The sequence below is a fragment of the Passer domesticus genome, chromosome 8 (assembly GCF_036417665.1).
Source record: "Passer domesticus isolate bPasDom1 chromosome 8, bPasDom1.hap1, whole genome shotgun sequence".
Taxonomy (NCBI): Eukaryota; Metazoa; Chordata; class Aves; order Passeriformes; family Passeridae; genus Passer; species Passer domesticus.
This window is the reverse complement of record NC_087481.1, coordinates 3,400,958-3,419,625: the sequence shown is the minus strand read 5'-3', so window position 1 is coordinate 3,419,625 and position 18,668 is coordinate 3,400,958. Positions and strand designations below refer to the sequence as shown.

General features: G+C 48.9%; 2 long non-coding RNA genes across 3 annotated transcripts; both read right to left on the bottom strand.

Annotated features, from left to right (window-relative positions):
• Positions 1-8,271: 8,271 nt before the first annotated feature.
• Positions 8,272-16,086, bottom strand: LOC135305702 (uncharacterized). Of its 2 annotated transcripts, none has more exons than XR_010366680.1 (3): positions 15,942-16,086; positions 9,177-9,354; positions 8,272-8,860 (listed from the first exon to the last, which is right to left on the bottom strand). It is a non-coding gene; the product is annotated as an uncharacterized LOC135305702 (long non-coding RNA). The 2 variants fall into 2 exon arrangements; XR_010366679.1 differs by lacking the exon at positions 15,942-16,086 and adding an exon at positions 9,467-9,612.
• LOC135305746 (uncharacterized) lies at positions 11,934-12,832 on the bottom strand. The gene is made up of 3 exons (XR_010366730.1): positions 12,687-12,832; positions 12,428-12,575; positions 11,934-12,105 (listed from the first exon to the last, which is right to left on the bottom strand). It is a non-coding gene; the product is annotated as an uncharacterized LOC135305746 (long non-coding RNA).
• Positions 16,087-18,668: the final 2,582 nt, after the last annotated feature.

The window sequence follows — 18,668 nt, the reverse complement described above, 5'->3', positions numbered from 1 at the left end:
CAACGGTTGTGTTGTGCCCTTTGCTGGGCGCTGGACGTTCCAGCTGGAGCGTGGGCTGTGACATCACAGTTCCCAGGCTCCATCTGAAGTGGACACTGGAGACCATGGAATGATGGAGTCCCTGAATGGTTGGGCTTGCAAGGGAGCCTGAAGAACAACATCTTGTTCCCAGCTGAGCAGTCTTCCCCCAGAGCATGCTGCTCAGAGCCCTGTTGCCAAGGATGGGGCATGCACAGCCTCTGTGCACAGCCTGGGCCAGTGCCCCACCACCCCCAGTGGAAAAGAGCAGCTTCCTTAGATGCAGCTTCAATCAACCTGCTGCAGTTGAAAGCCATCCCCCCTTGTCCTGTCACCACAGGCCCTGCTGAACACTCTGTCCACTTCTTTCCTGCAGGACCCTTCCAGTCCTGCACAGCCACAGTGAGGTCTCCCAGTGTCTCCTCTCTCCAGGCTGAGCATCCCCAGCCCCACTTGCCCAGCAGTCAGTCACATCAGGGCCAGTCAAGGCTGCAGGGTAGCAAATAGCATCAGGAACTGAGAGATGCAAGCTTTAGACCCAGGTTTGCCTCTAAATGTTCAAAATTAATAACAGCGGAGAGGAAGATGGTGGGACACTAGTTCTGTTCTAACTGGTGATTTCTTTTTGTTCTTTTCTGTCATTCTGTCCCAGGTTTTTCTGTTTGAAAGGAAGCTTGGCACAATGTCCATTGTCTTCTCCATTTGTGAAAGACCAAGCGGAGTCTGGGCAGGCTGATATGCAGAGCAAAGCCTGGAAATATACTAGTGATCCTGAGCCTGGGGGATGCAGCTAAACCCAGCCAAAAGCAATTTCTGGAAAGCTGATCCTGGTTTACATTATCTTGAGTTTGGCTTTGCCAACTTCACCAGTCATTTATGAAATACCAAAAAAAAACTCAAACCAAATCAGACAAAAACCCAGTCAATTAAACAAACAAACCCATGAAGCAAACCAATCAAACAAATAGATAAAAAACCCCAAATAAAACCAAAGGAAATGAGGAGTTAGTATTAGTTGTGAGGATAGCACAGCAGGCAAATGGCTGCTTGCCACAGGATCACCATCAAAAGCCACATAGAACAGCTGCTCCAAAATATAGCCAAGAGGAGAAAAAGAAAAAGTGATCCATGCCAACTTTGGGGGCAACTCCACATTCAGGTGAAGGATGAGCACGCAATGGTACAGATCCAGCATTGCCCACCCTCCAGGCTGCTGTTTGCTCCTGGTGAAAGACCCTTGCAGGACTGTGGCCCCTCTCAGTGCAGTGTCAGTCACTCCCAGAGCTCTCAGCTGAGCCACTGGCATTTGCAGAGTGACATCCAGGCACAATCCTGCTGCCTGCTGAGCACCTGTGGAAGACCCTGAGCATCTTCATGCCTAGGACCACAAACCAGCTCAGGCTTTCTCTCAACTGCTTTTCAAGGGGGGTTGGTTTCCATATCCCGTGAGATCTGCTCATCCTTCAACATGTATGACTTGATGTACAATGATGCATTTGGGTTCCTTCCTTCCTCCTGTGTGCCAGTGAGAAACCATCCATGGGAATGGAGGACATTGTGTGCAGGGAAATTGATTCCTGGCTTGCCATTTTGCTTCACTGTCACTCAGCCGAATGTGGTCCTTATCTAAGAAAGACTTAGAACTTGCAACAAGTGATAAATTAACCTGCTCCACTCTCCTTAGCATGGGTATGATGAGTGTTAAGGAAAGCAGCGAGCGCTTGCCAGGATGGGAGCTTGTTCTTTGCCAGGGAGGAGGGAGAAAATCTTGCTTGGAGTAAAGAAAGCAACTCTGCTTCCCCAGGAAGAGAAGCAATTAAACATGTGAGTGCTGCATGGGATGATTTGCACAAGGATTGTCTACTATGCAGGAATGTTCCCAATAAACCATGCTTCTCCTGACCTTTATTTTTCTGGGTTTCCACCACATGGTAGAAGAGTCTCTCAATGAAAAAAATCAAAACATCTTGTGGGGAGACGTTTTTTCATTTCTTCAGACTTCCTCTTTCTTTTGTTCCCTCCAGAGCTCTCACTTCATTTCTGCTGTTGTTTGGAGCACGTGCTTCCCTCTTTCCTGATGCCCTGGGCTTCTTTTGGCTCTGGGTGTCATGGACACTCTTAATTGTGGATTTTTTCCCCTTCATCTACTTGTGATCTCCAGCCCTGGGAACCTGGAGCAAGTGGAAACTACAACTTGGCAATATGCTGCCTGTGCCTGAAGCAAATGCAAGGAGAACTGGGGTGTGAAAAATAACTTTTGTTTATTACAAAAGAACAGCTGCAAAAATACAGAAGATATTTTCATTGTAAGAATATTTGTAACAACAACAATCGATAGAACATATATACAGAAAAACCTATCTAACAAAAAATATATGAAACGTATTTACAGAAGACAAAAAGCCCTAAAACCTATATCCTAAAGTCAACATCAAAGTGTAAAACGTATGTACAAAAATGTGGCATCTTGCCGGGGTCGGCTGTTGCTTGTCTCTGCCCCAGCACGGGAAAAAGTGGTTCTGGGTAGGCCGCGCTCTCGAAGAAGGAGTCTGGACTCTTGCTTTCGGTCTTCAGTCGAGTTTATTATTTCTTATCTACAAAGATTTTCTGTCTGTTCAGCCGAGGTCTGTTCAGCAGGACAGCCAAAGGCACTCTCCCCCGCCCACGAGGCGGTTGTCTCTTTTATAATGAAAATTACGTATTCGATATTTACCTTTACTTCCCAATACTTTCTGCCCTTGTTGGCAAGTGTCCTCTTTCTATGAACCAATCCACACATGCCAACATCATCCTGAAAATGGATGCCAAGGAGAAGAAAGAAGAAGGACAGGGCACACCCAAATTCCTCCATCTTGGGACTCCTGATCCATGTACAGAATTCTAGACCCCCCTGTACAACACATAAAACCCCCTTGTACAGTGCATTCTAACTTAAGTTCTAACAAGTGAATAACATCCCCTCACCATTCAGACCTGAAATTCTCTCATCTCCTCACCTTCAGGTGTCATTTCTTTAAAAGGATCAAAGTCAAGCCACCAGGTACTTTTGGCAACATTCCAGGGTCTCCGAGCCCCCCAAGGGTTGTCTCGGTAGCTCTGGACATCCGGAGTGATGTACTGAGCTCCCACATCTCCCCCTTCTGTTTGCACCAAAAGCACCCTCTTTACAACTCGACTCATGACACCCCGCACACACAAAAGAATGCATGGGATTACAATCAAGAGGACTATGAGAATCACCAAAATTTTTAAAACCCTATCTTTCTGACTAAATATCACCATTTTCCACCCAAAGTTTTTCAGAAAACCCCCCAAAGTCTTTTATTCTTCTGTTTCTTCTAGATTATTGCTTGTAGTTTGAGTCTCCTCCTCTGTCTGAGTACTTGTCTCTCTGTTTCCGGGATCTGTGTTCTTTTGTTCTTGAGTTCGAAACGGCTTCACGTGTCGTGCCGACACCCACTTCGGACCTTGCTCTGTGGAAACACAAGCGAAACCCTTGCCCCAAGTGATTAGTTTGAAAGGACCTTCTATCTGTCCTGATTCTGGGTTTCTGACCAAAACTAAAGGATTCTCCCTTAATCTTGCCTGTGAACTATTTGAGAAATGTCTCAAGATTGGAGGATTGGGTTCTGAGGATGAACTATTTAGGAAAATCAACACATACAATGCTTTATTTAGTTTCATGTGTGGCGTCGCCTCTGGCTCCCCCCTCCTCTGTCTATCTAGAAGGGATTTTAAGGTATGGTGTGTTCTTTCAATGATTGCTTGACCTGTGGGTGTGTGTGGAATACCAAAGGTATGTCTGACACCCCATTTTTTCAAAAATTTGTCAAGCACCCTGCCTGTATAAGTTGGACCATTATCTGTTTTTATTTCCTGAGGCACGCCCAATGACGCAAATGCTTGTAGAAAGTGTCGACAAGCATGGTCTGCTGTTTCTCCTGCATGTGCTGAAGCAAAGACTGCTCCCGAAAATGTATCAACTGAAACATGAACATTTTTGAGCCTCCCAAATGAGGGATATTTTGTGACATCTGTTTGCCATAGTTGAAGACTTTCCAGTCCTCGTGGATTGACCGCTCCTGTTGAGGCTGGCAGCTGTACAAGTTGACAATCTGGACAAGCATTGATGATCTCTCTCGCCTGAGTTTTTGTGAGACGAAAGGATTCCATCAATGCATGTGCATTCTGATGAAAAAACTATGACTTAATTTTGCCTGCTCAAAAATGTCTGGGAGTGTCTGTGAAATGGGCATTGTCAACCTGTCTGCTTGAGCATTCCCCTCTGCTAAAAATCCTGGAAGTGTTGTGTGAGCTCTGATGTGTGTGATAAAATATTCATGTTCCCTATTTTCCAACAAAGTTTTCATGCTCACCAAATATGAATACAATACTTCATTGTTGGCCTCTTTCAAGAGTGAACCTTCCAAGCGTCTGACTACCCCCGCGACATATGCGGAATCCGTAATCAAATTGAGAGGTTGTTCAAACAACTGAAATGCTCGAGTGACTGCTGCCAATTCCACAATTTGTGGAGAACCCTGAATCATCCTCACATCCGAGTCCCATTTCCCTGTTTCTGAGTTCACCCATGTGATCACTGACTTGTGTGTCTTCCCTGAGCCATCAGTGAATACTGTGATCCCGTCTAGAGGTTCTTCACTTATTCTTGGCTTTGCCCTATAACATATTTGTGACTGCAGCACTCTGTGTTGTGGAAAATGAATTGTGCAAGTTCCTGGGAAAGCTAACAATGCAATTATTAAATCTTTTGATTTCTGCATCGCCCATTTAAAATAATCTTTTTTCAATGGTAAATGAATGATTGAAAATTCTCGTCCTGCCATTGTCAACAATCTTGTTCTCCCCTTGATGATGATTTGCGCCATCATTTCTAGATCTGTAAGAATTGTTTTTGAAGGCCTGTGTCACTGTCCTCTTGGTGGATTGTTTTTCTTTTGGATGGTTGCAAGAATTTCATTCTGCTGTTGAAATATTTTGTCCAGCATCTCTTCTTCTGATCGCTTTCCCGAGTGTTCTCTCAGCTGGTTTTCCCACTCTCCTCTCAATTCATCTCTCACGATTGATGCAACATGCTGAGGTGTTCCCACCTTGCTGCATGCTTCCACCATCTCTGCCAAGGATGGTCTTCCTGGCATTGCAGTGATGACCCGTTGGCAATCCGGGTTGGCATTGCCGAATGCGAGACTTTCCAAGAGTGGTCGCTTCGCAGCTTCGATGCTCACCTGCCGATCCACCGCTTGCGTGAGTCGATCTATGAATGATGAATATGGTTCTGTGGGACCTTGCCTGATGGTTGAAAATGGGACATCTGGAACTCCTGCTGGAGCGATCTGCAAGATCGCTTTCCGCGCCGCTTCCTTGATGTCATTCAACACTCGCCTTGGAAGACGTACCGCTTGTTCTGCTGGATTGTCATCTGGAGGATCTCCTGCCAACTGTGCTTCAGTGAGGTTTGCGTTTGGCCCGCCTTGATAATTGTTCCTCAACTCTGTGAGATATCTTCGCCATCTTCTTTCCCAGATGAGATTCTGCGTGTCTGTGAGAATCATTGACACAAGGCTTCGAATATCAAATGGCGTCAGGTCATACATGTTAAATGTCCCCCTCAGGAGCTGTTTAAAGTATGGTGAATCCAGTCCATTGCGTTGAACAGCTCTCGCTAAGTCTTTGATCACATCGTGATTCAATCTTTCCCACCTTGGATTCTGCCCCTGCGCATCATATGTCACTGGCATTGTCAAATCTCCTGATCCTTGCAGCAAAGCTTCTTCTGTCAGTTCCTTTTTGACTTGTTTCCAATCCACCATTTTCATTGGATGTTCCTCTTCTTCCTGTAGAAATTCTTTTGGCAATTGCATGCATAGTGGAGTCTTCGATGTCAACAGTGATTGTTTTTCAAACAGTCTTTGACTCGAGGTCTTTGGCCTCGCTCCTGACTTAAATAAGGAATTTGAAACTCTTGTGTCTGCACCCTTTTCATCGCATCGAATGATGGCATATATCCTTTCCTTGCTTCTGCTGCTGAGAACATCCATGCCGGAATTCCCTCTGATGCTGCGATTCGTATCACGTCTTCTTCTTGCCCTTGATCCTCGTATAATGTATCTTTAAGTTCTAACTGTGGTACTGTTTTCTTTGACGTTGCCTTCCCTTTATATGTTGTTGAAAAAAACTGCTGCATGGTTGCAGTCCTGCCACGAGATAACGTTGTGGCTCTGCCCTTCATTTCGGTCATCCCCCCACTGGGTTGCCTGGACAGGTGCGATGACGTCACGAGCTCGATCGGCTCCTCAGCCACATCGATTGGCTGCAGCAGTTGTGTTTGTGGAACCTGAGCCTGCACGGATTTTGACTGAGCCAGCAATGGAGGTTGAACACCTGAGCACCGCCCTGAGATGGGAGTGGTCTGAACCACAGGGGTTGGGATCGAGGAAACTGGAACCGGAGAAGGGGTGGAGCCCCGGGATACGGAGCCCCGAGATCGGCCCCTCCTCGCCCGAGACGTCACGGAGGATCGGACCCGCCCCCGACCGCGCTCCGCCCGCACTTTCCGCGTGTGCGCTTTTTTGGGAATGCTTCCCGTCTCCCCTGGACTGACGTCACTGTCTCCGCCCCGCTCCCCTTCTGATGTCTCCTCCCCAGTGTCTGTCCCCGACTCCTCCCTCTCTGATGCTGTGTCCACACCCCGTCCCCGTGTGTACGATCCCTGCTTCGCCCGTGCCCGTGTTTGCTCCGCGATGCAAGCTGACCGCCGCGGTTCGACTTCCGGGTCCTGCGTCACCACCGTGCGTCCCCTACGTCTACTTACGGGTGCTGCTCGGAGTTCCGCGGCTGCTCTGAGCTTGTTCCCCGCGTCTGACGTGGACGCTGAGATTTGGGAGCCCTTCCCGGATGTCCCGCGTGTCTCGCCCCCCGCGTGCGTCTTTGGCATGGCGCCCGCCAAGGCCGCCACCCCCGGTGTGGGTCCCCCAAAACCCGTGCCAAAACTCGTGTTCCCCACCGCTTCCGCGCCCCCCCCGCCGGTCGCGACCGCCGCCGTCGCCGCCGCGCCGCCGCGAGAAAGCGTTTCCCCATCCCCCTTCAATCCCCCGCGGACCCCCCTTCCCGATTCTTCCGCCTCCCCCGCCCCTTCGTTCCCCGAGATTCGAAATTCAGGAACAATCGTCCCCGACCCCTCGATCTCGCTGGGTGAAGATCTTAGCTCTTCTGGGGTTGGGATTGTATTCGCGTCTGAATCGGAGCCTGAACCCCCCTCAGTTTCTGGGGTTTCAGGGCGTTTTGGAGGTCTCTTGGGACTTTGGGATGACAGGGCTGAAAGCAGTGCCTTTTCCCCTTGCTCCTCTCCCTCGGGAGCTGTCCCCCCCGGACCAATTGGAACCAGAGCCAATCTCTGCACCGAACCATGCTCTGTTTTCCCCGCCCTTGTGGGAGTTGTGGAACCTAATTCCCTGGCTGATCTCCGACACCTTGCAGAGATAGCCTCTAACATAATTCTCGCTGGAGATAACAGCTTGAAAGCCGTCTCTTCCTTTCTGGCAGCTAAAAAATATAAATGTCTGTTAACTTCTTGCCAAAAGCCCACCTCAAACAACACATGTGTTTCTGCAAACGGATAATTATATCTGACCCACAATAATAACTCTTTGAGCTCCTTTTTAGAAACCCCCTCTGCGTACGCTTCTGTCACGCCTTGTAAGGCTGACAATGTTTCTATTTGTTCCTGTGTGAGTGTGTTCCCCATGTTTCTTAATTTTTGACCTTCTCACCGAATTTGTGTCGTCAGAGCAGTCTGGAGGCTCCCGGTTCCCGTCCAGCAGGTCACAGGAGATGGATTCAGGGGCCCTTCTGATTCCGCTCCGGGCTGTTCTGATACGAGGTTTCTTCGGGAGAAGTGGAGTGCGGTGTTCTCTCTTTGGCTGCTGCTTCTTCAGACTCTTCTGGCTGCCTTCCCAAGGAGTTATCAGTGCTCTCCTGGGAATGAGTCCAGCTCCGGGAACTGCCCGCCTGGGAGCTGCCCGCTCGGGTGCTGCCCACCTGGGTGTTCTCTTTGCAGCTCACTCTTCGGCTCTCCGCTTGAGCTGTCGCTCCTCGTGCCCACCTTTGGGCCCCCCTTCGGGCCCACCCAGGGACGCCAGATGCCGGGGTCGGCTGTTGCTTGTCTCTGCCCCAGCACGGGAAAAAGTGGTTCTGGGTAGGCCGCGCTCTCGAAGAAGGAGTCTGGACTCTTGCTTTCGGTCTTCAGTCGAGTTTATTATTTCTTATCTACAAAGATTTTCTGTCTGTCCAGCCGAGGTCTGTTCAGCAGGACAGCCAAAGGCACTCTCCCCCGCCCACGAGGCGGTTGTCTCTTTTATAATGAAAATTACGTATTCGATATTTACCTTTACTTCCCAATACTTTCTGCCCTTGTTGGCAAGTGTCCTCTTTCTATGAACCAATCCACACATGCCAACATCATCCTGAACATGGATGCCAAGGAGAAGAAAGAAGAAGGACAGGGCACGCCCAAATTCCTCCATCTTGGGACTCCTGATCCATGTACAGAATTCTAGACCCCCCTGTACAACACATAAAACCCCCCTGTACAGTGCATTCTAACTTAAGTTCTAACAAGTGAATAACATCCCCTCACCATTCAGACCTGAAATTCTCTCATCTCCTCACCTTCAGGTGTCATTTCTTTAAAAGTCAAGCCACCAGGTACTTTTGGCAACATTCCAGGACCTCCGAGCCCCCCAAGGGTTGTCTCAGTAGCTCTGGACATCCGGAGTGATGTACTGAGCTCCCACAGCATCTCACTCCATGATGTCCATCACACCTGGAAGAAAAGCAAATGCCACGGTCACTCCAGTCAGGCACAGAGGGCTCTTGCATGTGCCCCCAGGCTGGCACAGCTGGCACAGCAGCAGGACTCTGCTAGCAGAACTGAGCCTGGCTGTGTCTGGCATGGAGCTTGTGTGGAGCAAAGCAGGCACAGGACAGGCTGTGGATGGCCACCAGAATCCAGTGCCCTGGGTACAATGTCCCTGAGCAGGGAGCACCCAGCCCAGCCCCAGCCTGGCAGCAGGAGACCCACTCTGCCTGTCCTGCTGCTGGCATTGCTCTTCATGCCAAGATCATGGCCTCTTCCTCACCTTTTTAATCAATGTCCATGACCTCAATGGACTCTTCCATATCCACTTCCATCTCCTCTTCCACAACCACCTCCACCTCCATCTCCTCTTCTCCAGTGTCTGCTCCCTCCGTCTCCATGTCCTCCTCTCTATCAATCTCTATATCCACCTCCATCTCCTCTTCTCCATCTGGGACAGCCTGCAGAGGCAGCAAAACCTCAGAGTGGGGTCCCTGTCCCACTCCATCCCCACAGAGCTCCAGCCCACCCGGGCAGGTGGGTGTTGTCCACCTCCATGGAATGGCACCATACCTTCCTCAGGACAAATGGGAGCATCCTGCAGGGCTGGATGACAAAATCCAGGCACTAAGGACCTTTCAGGACTGAATGGGTTATCAGGGGGCAGGTGAAAAGCAGAGTGGGCAGGAGCAGGGTGAAGAGCATGCGAACACAATGAACAACGGTTGTGTTGTGCCCTTTCCTGGGTGCTGGACGTTCCAGCTGGAGCGTGGGCTGTGACATCACAGTTCCCAGGCTCCATCTGAAGTGGACAGTGGAGACCATGGAATGATGGAGTCCCTGAACGGTTGGGCTTGCAAGGGAGCCTGAAGAACAACATCTTGTTCCCAGCTGAGCAGTCTTCCCTCAGAGCGTGCTGCTCAGAGCCCTGTTGCCAAGGATGGGGCATGCACAGCCTCTGTGCACAGCCTGGGCCAGTGCCCCACCACCCCCAGTGGAAAAGAGCAGCTTCCTTAGATGCAGCTTCAATCAACCTGCTGCAGTTGAAAGCCATCCCCACTTGTCCTGTCAGCACAGGCCCTGCTGAACACTCTGTCCCCTTCTTTCCTGCGGGACTCTTCCAGTCCTGCACAGCCACAGGGAGGCCTCCCAGTGTCTCCTCTCTCCAGGCTGAGCATCCCCAGCCCAACTTGCCCAGCACTCAGTCACATCAGGGCGAGTCAAGGCTGAAGGGTAGCAAATAGCATCAGGAACTGAGAGATGCCAGCTTTAGACCCAGGTTTGCCTCTAAATGTACAAAATTAATAACAGTGGAGAAGAAGATGGTGGGACACTGGTTCTGTTCTAACTGGTGATTTATTTTTCTACTTTTCTGTCATGCTGACCCAGGTTTTTCAGTTTGAAAGGAAGCTTGGCACAATGTCCATTGTCTTCTCCATTTGTGAAACACCAAGCGGAGTCTGGGCAGGCTGATATGCAGAGCAAAACCTGAAAATATACTAGTGATCCTGAGCCTGGGGGATGCAGCTAAACCCAGCCAAAAGGAATTTCTGGAAAGCTGATCCTGGTTTACGTTGTCTTGAGTTTGGCTTTGCCAACTTCACCAGTCATTTATGAAAAAGCAAACAAAAAACTCAAACCAATTCAGACAAAAACCCAAATCAATCAAACAAACAAACCCATGCAGCAAACCAATCAAACAAATAGATAAAAAACGCCAAATAAAACCAAAGGAAATGAAGAGATAGTATTAGTTGCAAGGATAGCACAGCAGGCAAATGGATGTTTGCCACAGGATCACCATCAAAAGCCACATAGAACAGCTGATCCAAAATATAGCCAAGAGGAGAAAAGGAAAAAGTGATGCATGGCAACTTTGGGGGCAGCTCCACATTCAGGTGAAGGATGAGCACGCAATGGTACAGATCCAGCATTGCCCACCGTCCAGGCTGCTGTTTGCTCCTGATGAAAGCCCCTTGCAGGACTGTGGCCCCTCTCAGTGCAGTGTCAGTCACTGCCAGAGCTCTCAGCTGAGCCACTGGCATTTGCAGAGTGACATCCAGCCGCAATCCTGCTGCCTGCTGAGCGTCTGTGGAAGATCCTGAGCATCTTCATGCCTAGGACCACAAAACAGCTCAGGATTTCTCTGAACTGCTTTTCAGGGGGGGTTTCCATATCCCCGTGAGATCTGCTCATCCTTCAACATGTATGACTTGATGTACAATGATGCATTTGTGTTCCTTTCCTTCCTCCTGTGTGCCAGTGAGAAACCATCCATGGGAATGGAGTACATTGTGTGCAGGGAAATTGATTCCTGGCTTGCCATTTTGCTTCACTGTCACTCAGCTGAACATGGTCCTTATCTAAGAAGGACTTAGAACTTGTAACAAGTGATAAATTAACCTGCTCCACTCTCCTTAGCATGGGTGTGATGAGTATTAAGGAAAGCAGCGAGCGCTTGCCAGGATGGGAGCCTGTTCTTTGCCAGGGAGGAGGGAGAAAATCTTGCTTGGAGTAAAGAAAGCAACTCTGCTTCCCCAGGAAGAGAAGCAATTAAATATGTGAGTGCTGCATGGGATGATTTGCACAAGGATTGTCTACAATGCAGGAATGTTCCCAATAAACCATGCTTCTCCTGACCTTCATTTTTCTGGGTTTCCACCACATGATAGAAGAGACAATCAATGAAAAAAAAGCAAAACAACTTGTGGGGAGACGTTTTTTCCTTTCTTCAGGCTTCCTCTTTCTTTTGTTCCCTCCAGAGCTCTCACTTCATTTCTGCTGTTGTTTGGAGCACGTGCTACCCTGGGCTTCTTTTGGCTCTGGGTGTCATGGACACTCTTAATTGTGGATTTTTATGCCTTCATCTACTTCTGACCTCCAGCCCTGGGAACCTGGAGCAAGTGGAAACTACACCTTGGCAATATGCTGCCTGTGCCTGAAGCAAATGCAAGGAGAACTGGGGTGTGAAAAATAAAATTTGTTTATTAGAGAAGAACAGCAGCAAAAATACAGAATAGATTTACATTGCAAGAATATTTGTAACAACAACAATCGATAGAACATATATACAGAAAAACCTTTCTAACAAAAAATATATGAAACGTATTTACAGAAGACAAACACCATAAAAGCTATATCCTAAAGACAACATCAAAGTGTAAAACGTATGTACAAAAAGGTGGCATCTCCCTCCATGATGTCCATCGCACCTGGAAGAAAAGCAAATGCCATGGTCACTCCAGTCAGGCACAGAGGGCTCTTTTCTTGCATGTGCCCCCAGGCTGGCACATGCTGGCCCAGCAGCAGGACTCTGCTAGCAGAACTGAGCCTGGCTGGGTCTGGGATGGAGCTTGTGTGGAGCAAAGCAGGCACAGGACAGGCTGTGGATGGCCACCAGAATCCAGTGCACTGGGTACAATGTCCCTGAGCAGGGAGCACCAAGCCCAGCCCCAGCCTGGCAGCAGGAGACCCACTCTGCCTGTCCTGCAGCTGGCATTGGTCTTCATGCCAAGATCATGGCCTCTTCCTCACCTTTTTAATCAATATCCATGTCCTCAATGGACTCTTCCACATCCACATCCATCTCCTCCTCTCCAGGGTCTTCTCCGTCTATTTCCATCTCCTCCTCCATATCAATCTTTGTATCTACCTCCATCTCCTCCTCTCCATCTTGGACAGCCTGCAGCGGTAGAAAAACCTCAGAGTGGGGTCCCTGTCCCACTCCATCCCCACAGAGCTCCAGCCCACCCGGGCAGGTGGGGGGGTCCACCTCCATGGAATGGCACCAGACCTTCCTCAGAACAAAGGGGAGCATCCTGCAGGGCTGGATGATGAAATCCAGGCACTCAGGAGCTGTCAGGAATGATGGGGGTATTGAGGGGATAAGAAGAGTGAAAGGCGAGGGCAGGAGCAAGGTGCAGAGCGTGTCAACACAGCGCCAAGAGTTGTGTTGTGCCCTTTGCTGGGCGCTGGACGTTCCAGCTGGAGCGTGGGCTGTGACATCACAGTTCCCAGGCTCCATCTGAAGTGGACAGTGGGGACCATGGAATGATGGAGTCCCTGAACGGTTGGGCTTGCAAGGGAGCCTGAAGAACAACATCTTGTTCCCAGCTGAGCAGTCTTCCCCCAGAGCGTGCTGCTCAGAGCCCTGTTGCCAAGGATGGGGCATGCACAGCCTCTGTGCACAGCCTGGGCCAGTGCCCCACCACCCCCAGTGGAAAAGAGCAGCTTCCTTAGATGCAGCTTCATTCAACCTCCAGCAGTTGAAAGCCATCCCCCCTTGTCCTGTCACCACCGGCCCTGCTGAACACTCTGTCCCCTTCTTTCCTGCGGGACCGTTCCAGTCCTGCACAGCCACAGGGAGGCCTCCCAGTGTCTCCTCTCTCCAGGCTGAGCATTCCCAGCCCCACTTGCCCAGCAGTCAGTCACATCAGGGCCAGTCAAGGCTGCAGGGTAGCAAATAGCATCCGGAACTGAGAGATGCAAGCTTTAGACCCAGGTTTGCCTCTAAATGTACAAAATTAATAACAGTGGAGGGGAAGATGGTGGGACACTGGTTCTGTTCTAACTGGTGATATTTTTTTTTCCTTCTTTTCTGTCATGCTGCCCCAGGTTTTTCAGTTTGAAAGGAAGCTTGTCAAAATGTCCATTGTCTTCTCCATTTGTGAAACACCAAGCGGAGTCTGGGCAGGCTGATATGCAGAGCAAAACCTGAAAATATACTAGTGATCCTGAGCCTGGGGGATGCAGCTAAACCCAGCCAAAAGGAATTTCTGGAAAGCTGATCCTGGTTTACATTATCTTGAGTTTGGCTTTGCCAACTTCACCAGTCATTTATCAAAAAGCAAACAAAAAACTCAAACCAAATCAGACAAAAACCCAAATCAATCAAACAAACAAACAAACCCATGAAGCAAACCAATCAAACAAATAGATAAAAAACCCCAAATAAAACCAAAGGAAATGAAGAGATAGTATTAGTTGCAAGGATAGCACAGCAGGCAAATGGCTGCTTGCCACAGGATCACCATCAAAAGCCACATAGAACAGCTGCTCCAAAATATACCCAAGAGGAGAAAAAGAAGAAGTGATGCATGGCAACTTTGGGGGCAGCTCCACATTCAGGTGAAGGATGAGCACGCAGTGGTACAGATCCAGCATTGCCCACCCTCCAGGCTGCTGTTTGCTCCTGATGAAAGACCCTTGCAGGACTGTGGCCCCTCTCAGTGCAGTGTCAGTCACTGCCAGAGCTCTCAGCTGAGCCACTGGCATTTGCAGAGTGACATCCAGCCGCAATCCTGCTGCCTGCTGAGCATCTGTGGAAGACCCTGAGCATCTTCATGCCTAGGACCACAAAACAGCTCAGGATTTCTCTGAACTGCTTTTCAGGGGGGGTTTCCATATCCCCGTGAGATCTGCTCATCCTTCAACATGTATGACTTGATGTACAATGATGCATTTGTGTTCCTTTCCTTCCTCCTGTGTGCCAGTGAGAAACCATCCATGTGACTGGAGGACATTGTGTGCAGGGAAATTGATTCCTGGCTTGCCATTTTGCTTCACTGTCACTCAGTTGAACATGGTCCTTATCTAAGAAGGACTTAGAACTTGCAATAAGTGGTAAATTAACCTGCTCCACTCTCCTTAGCATGGGTGTGATGAGTGTTAAGGAAAGCAGTGAGCGCTTGCCAGGATGGGAGCCTGTTCTTTGCCAGGGAGGAGGGAGAAAATCTTGCTTGGAGTAAAGAAAGCAACTCTGCTTCCCCAGGAAGAGAAGCAATTAAATATGTGAGTGCTGCATGGGATGATTTGCACAAGGATTGTCTACAATGCAGGAATGTTCCCAATAAACCATGCTTCTCCTGAACTTCATTTTTCTGGGTTTCCACCACATGATAGAAGAGACAATCAATGAAAAAAAAAGCAAAACAACTTGTGGGGAGACGTTTTTTCCTTTCTTCAGGCTTCCTCTTTCTTTTGTTCCCTCCAGAGCTCTCACTTCATTTCTGCTGTTGTTTGGAGCACGTGCTTCCCTGGGCTTCTTTTGGCTCTGGGTGTCATGGACACTCTTAATTGTGGATTTTTTCCCCTTCATCTACTTCTGACCTCCAGCCCTGGGAACCTGGAGCAAGTGGAAACTACAACTTGGCAATATGCTGCCTGTGCCTAAAGCAAATGCAAGGAGAACTGGGGTGTGAAAAATAAAATTTGTTTATTAGAGAAGAACAGCAGCGAAAATACAGAATATATTTACATTGCAAGAATATTTGTAACAACAACAATTGATAGAACATATATACAGAAAAACCTATCTAACAAAAAATATATGAAACGTATTTATAGAAGACAAACACCATAAAAGCTATATCCTAAAGACAACATCAAAGTGTAAACCGTATGTAGAAAAAGGTGGCATCTCCCTCCATGATGTCCATCGCACCTGGAAGAAAAGCAAATGCCACGGTCACTCCAGTCAGGCACAGAGGGCTCTTGCATGTGCCCCCAGGCTGGCACACGCTGGCCCAGCAGCAGGACTCTGCTCCCAGAACTGAGCCTGGCTGGGTCTGGGACGGAGCTTGTGTGGAGCAAGCAGGCACAGGACAGGCTGTGGATGGCCACCAGAATCCAGTGCCCTGGGTACAATGTCCCTGAGCAGGGAGCACCCAGCCCAGCCCCAGCCTGGCAGCAGGAGACCCACTCTGCCTGTCCTGCTGCTGGCATTGCTCTTCATGCCAAGATCATGGCCTCTTCCTCACCTTTTTAATCAATGTCCATGTCCTCAATGGACTCTTCCATATCCACATCCATCTCTTCTTCCTCATCCACATACACGTCCATCTCTTCCTCTCCAGGGTCTTCTCCATCCATTTCCATCTCCTCCTCCATATCAATCTTTGTATCTACCTCCATCTCCTCCTCTCTGTCTGGGACAGCCTGCAGAGGCAGCAAAACCTCAGAGTGGGGTCCCTGTCCCACTCCATCCCCACAGAGCTCCAGCCCACTCGGGCAGGTGTGGGGTGTCCACCTCCATGGAATGGCACCATACCATCCTCAGGAGAAATGGGAGCATCCTGCAGGGCTGGATGATGAAATCGAGACACTAAGGATCTTTCAGGACTGAATGGGTTATCAGGGGGCAGGTGAAAAGCAGAGTGGGCAGGAGCAGGGTGAAGAGCATGTGAACACAGCGGCCAAGGCTTGTGTTGTGCCCTTTGCTGGGCGCTGGACGTTCCAGCTGGAGCGTGGGCTGTGACATCACAGTTCCCAGGCTCCATCTGAAGTGGACAGTGGAGACCGTGGAATCATGGAGTCCCTGAACGGTTGGGCTTGCAAGGGAGCCTGAAGAACAACATCTTGTTCCCAGCTGAGCAGTCTTCCCCCAGAGCGTGCTGCTCAGAGCCCTGTTGCCAAGGATGGGGCATGCACAGCCTCTGTGCACAGCCTGGGCCAGTGCCCCACCACCCCCAGTGGAAAAGAGCAGCTTCCTTAGATGCAGCTTCAATCAACCTGCTGCAGTTGAAAGCCATCCCCCCTTGTCCTGTCAGCACAGGCCCTGCTGAACACTCTGTCCCCTTCTTTCCTGCGGGACCCTTCCAGTCCTGCACAGCCACAGTGAGGTCTCCCAGTGTCTCCTCTCTCCAGGCTGAGCATCCCCAGCCCCACTTGCCCAGCAGTCAGTCACATCAGGGCGAGTCAAGGCTGCAGGGTAGCAAATAGCATCAGGAACTGAGAGATGCAAGCTTTAGACCCAGGCTTGCCTCTAAATGTACAAAATTAATAACAGTGGAGCGGAAGATGGTGGGACACTGGTTCTGTTCTAACTGGTGATTTATTTTTCTTCTTTTCTGTCATTCTGACCCAGGTTTTTCTGTTTGAAAGGAAGCTTGGCACAATGTCCATTGTCTTCTCCATTTGTGAAACTCTAAGTGGAGTCTGGGCAGGCTGATATGCAGAGCAAAACCTGAAAATACACTAGTGATCTTGAGCCTGTGGGAAGCAGCTAAACCCAGCCAAAAGCAATTTCTGGAAAGCTGATCCTGGTTTACATTGTCTTGAGTTTGGCTTTGCCAACTTCACCGGTCATTTATGAAAAACCAAAGAAAAAACTCAAACCAAATCAGACAAAAACCCAAACAAACACAAACCAACCCATGCAAACTGATCCAAGAAATAGATAAAAAACGCCAAATAAAACCAAAGGAAATGAAGAGTTAGTATTAGTTGCGAGGATAGCACAGCAGGCAAATGGCTGCTTGCCACAGGATCACCATCAAAAGCCACATAGAACAGCTGCTCCAAAATATACCCAAGAGGAGAAAAAGAAAAAGTGATGCATGGCAACTTTGGGGGCAGCTCCACATTCAGGTGAAGGATGAGCACGCAGTGGTACAGATCCAGCATTGCCCACCCTCCAGGCTGCTGTTTGCTCCTGGTGAAAGACCCTTGCAGGACTGTGGCCCCTCTCAGTGCAGTGTCAGTCACTGCCAGAGCTCTCAGCTGAGCCACTGGCATTTGCGGAGTGACATCCAGCCACAATCCTGCTGCCTTCTGAGCACCTGTGGAAGATCCTGAGCATCTTCATGCCTAGCAGCACAAAACAGCTCAGGCTTTCTCTGAACTGGTTTTCAGGGGAGGTTTCCATATCCCTGTGAGATCTGTTCATCCCTCAACATGTATGACTTAATGTACAATGATGCATTTGTGTTCCTTCCTTCCTCCTGTGTGCCAGTGAGAAACCATCCATGGGAATGGAGGATGTTGTGTGCAGGGCAATGTATTCCTGGCTTGCCATTTTGTTTCACTGTCACTCAGCTGAACATGGTCCTTACCTAACAAGGACTTCAAAGAAATGGGTAGGAATTTTGGCTCCGAGAGGAGCAGAAAGCACATTTTCTACAGCACATTCCAGCAGATTCCCTTTCCCTGGCAGAAAAGTGATTGCCACTCATCTTCCTGGGAAGAATGTGAAGACACATTCAGAGATCCCAGGTTCAGCTGGCCTTTGGCTTTGTCTACCTCATTTCACACATCCACTTTCAAGGGCCATTAGAAGAGCCACGTCTGCCTTGCTACCCAGAAGTTCTTCCCAGGAAAACAACCAAAAATTTGCTGTCCTTTGCTGTGGTAGAAATCTCATCACAATTGTGACTCTGTGAGCAATGACAGCCAGTGATTTTGGGGCTGTAACAGCCGAGAGTGTGGCAGAGCAGGTTTGATATTCTTTTTAGAGTCCTGAAAGCATTGTTCCTAAAACAATCTTTCTCTCCTGTCTTCTGTCATCAACTGTGGAACAGAGAAAATGGAAAGGAGTAGAGGTTTGTTTAAATTTACTTTATTTTAAGTCTTCAAATAGTGTCAGCTCGATGCATGATACTTTAGAAATTGGATTAGTAGCACCTATTTCATCCCATCAGAGAGGTGGGATTGAAGACTTCCAACAACAGAAACACTGGATGTGCAAGAGCTCAGTTTTCCACCCCTCACACAAGTAACTTGCTGTACTATTTGAAGCAGCCTCAGCCAGATCGATTAAAATACTGCTACAAACAACAACAGAATGAAAATGTTCCAACAAATGGGGAAAAAGAAGAAAAGTGGGCAGCAGCCCTTTCTTCAGAGCTTGTGTTGATTTTGCCAAGTCAGATGCAAACAAGGTTTGCCATATTTCTTTGCAAGAAAAATGCAGCTATTGAATAGAAGTCTATCTCTGAGGCTGCTAAGTTGGGTATGATTTTAGAGCTGGGAGGAGCAAAACAGGTTCCAGAGAAGCTGT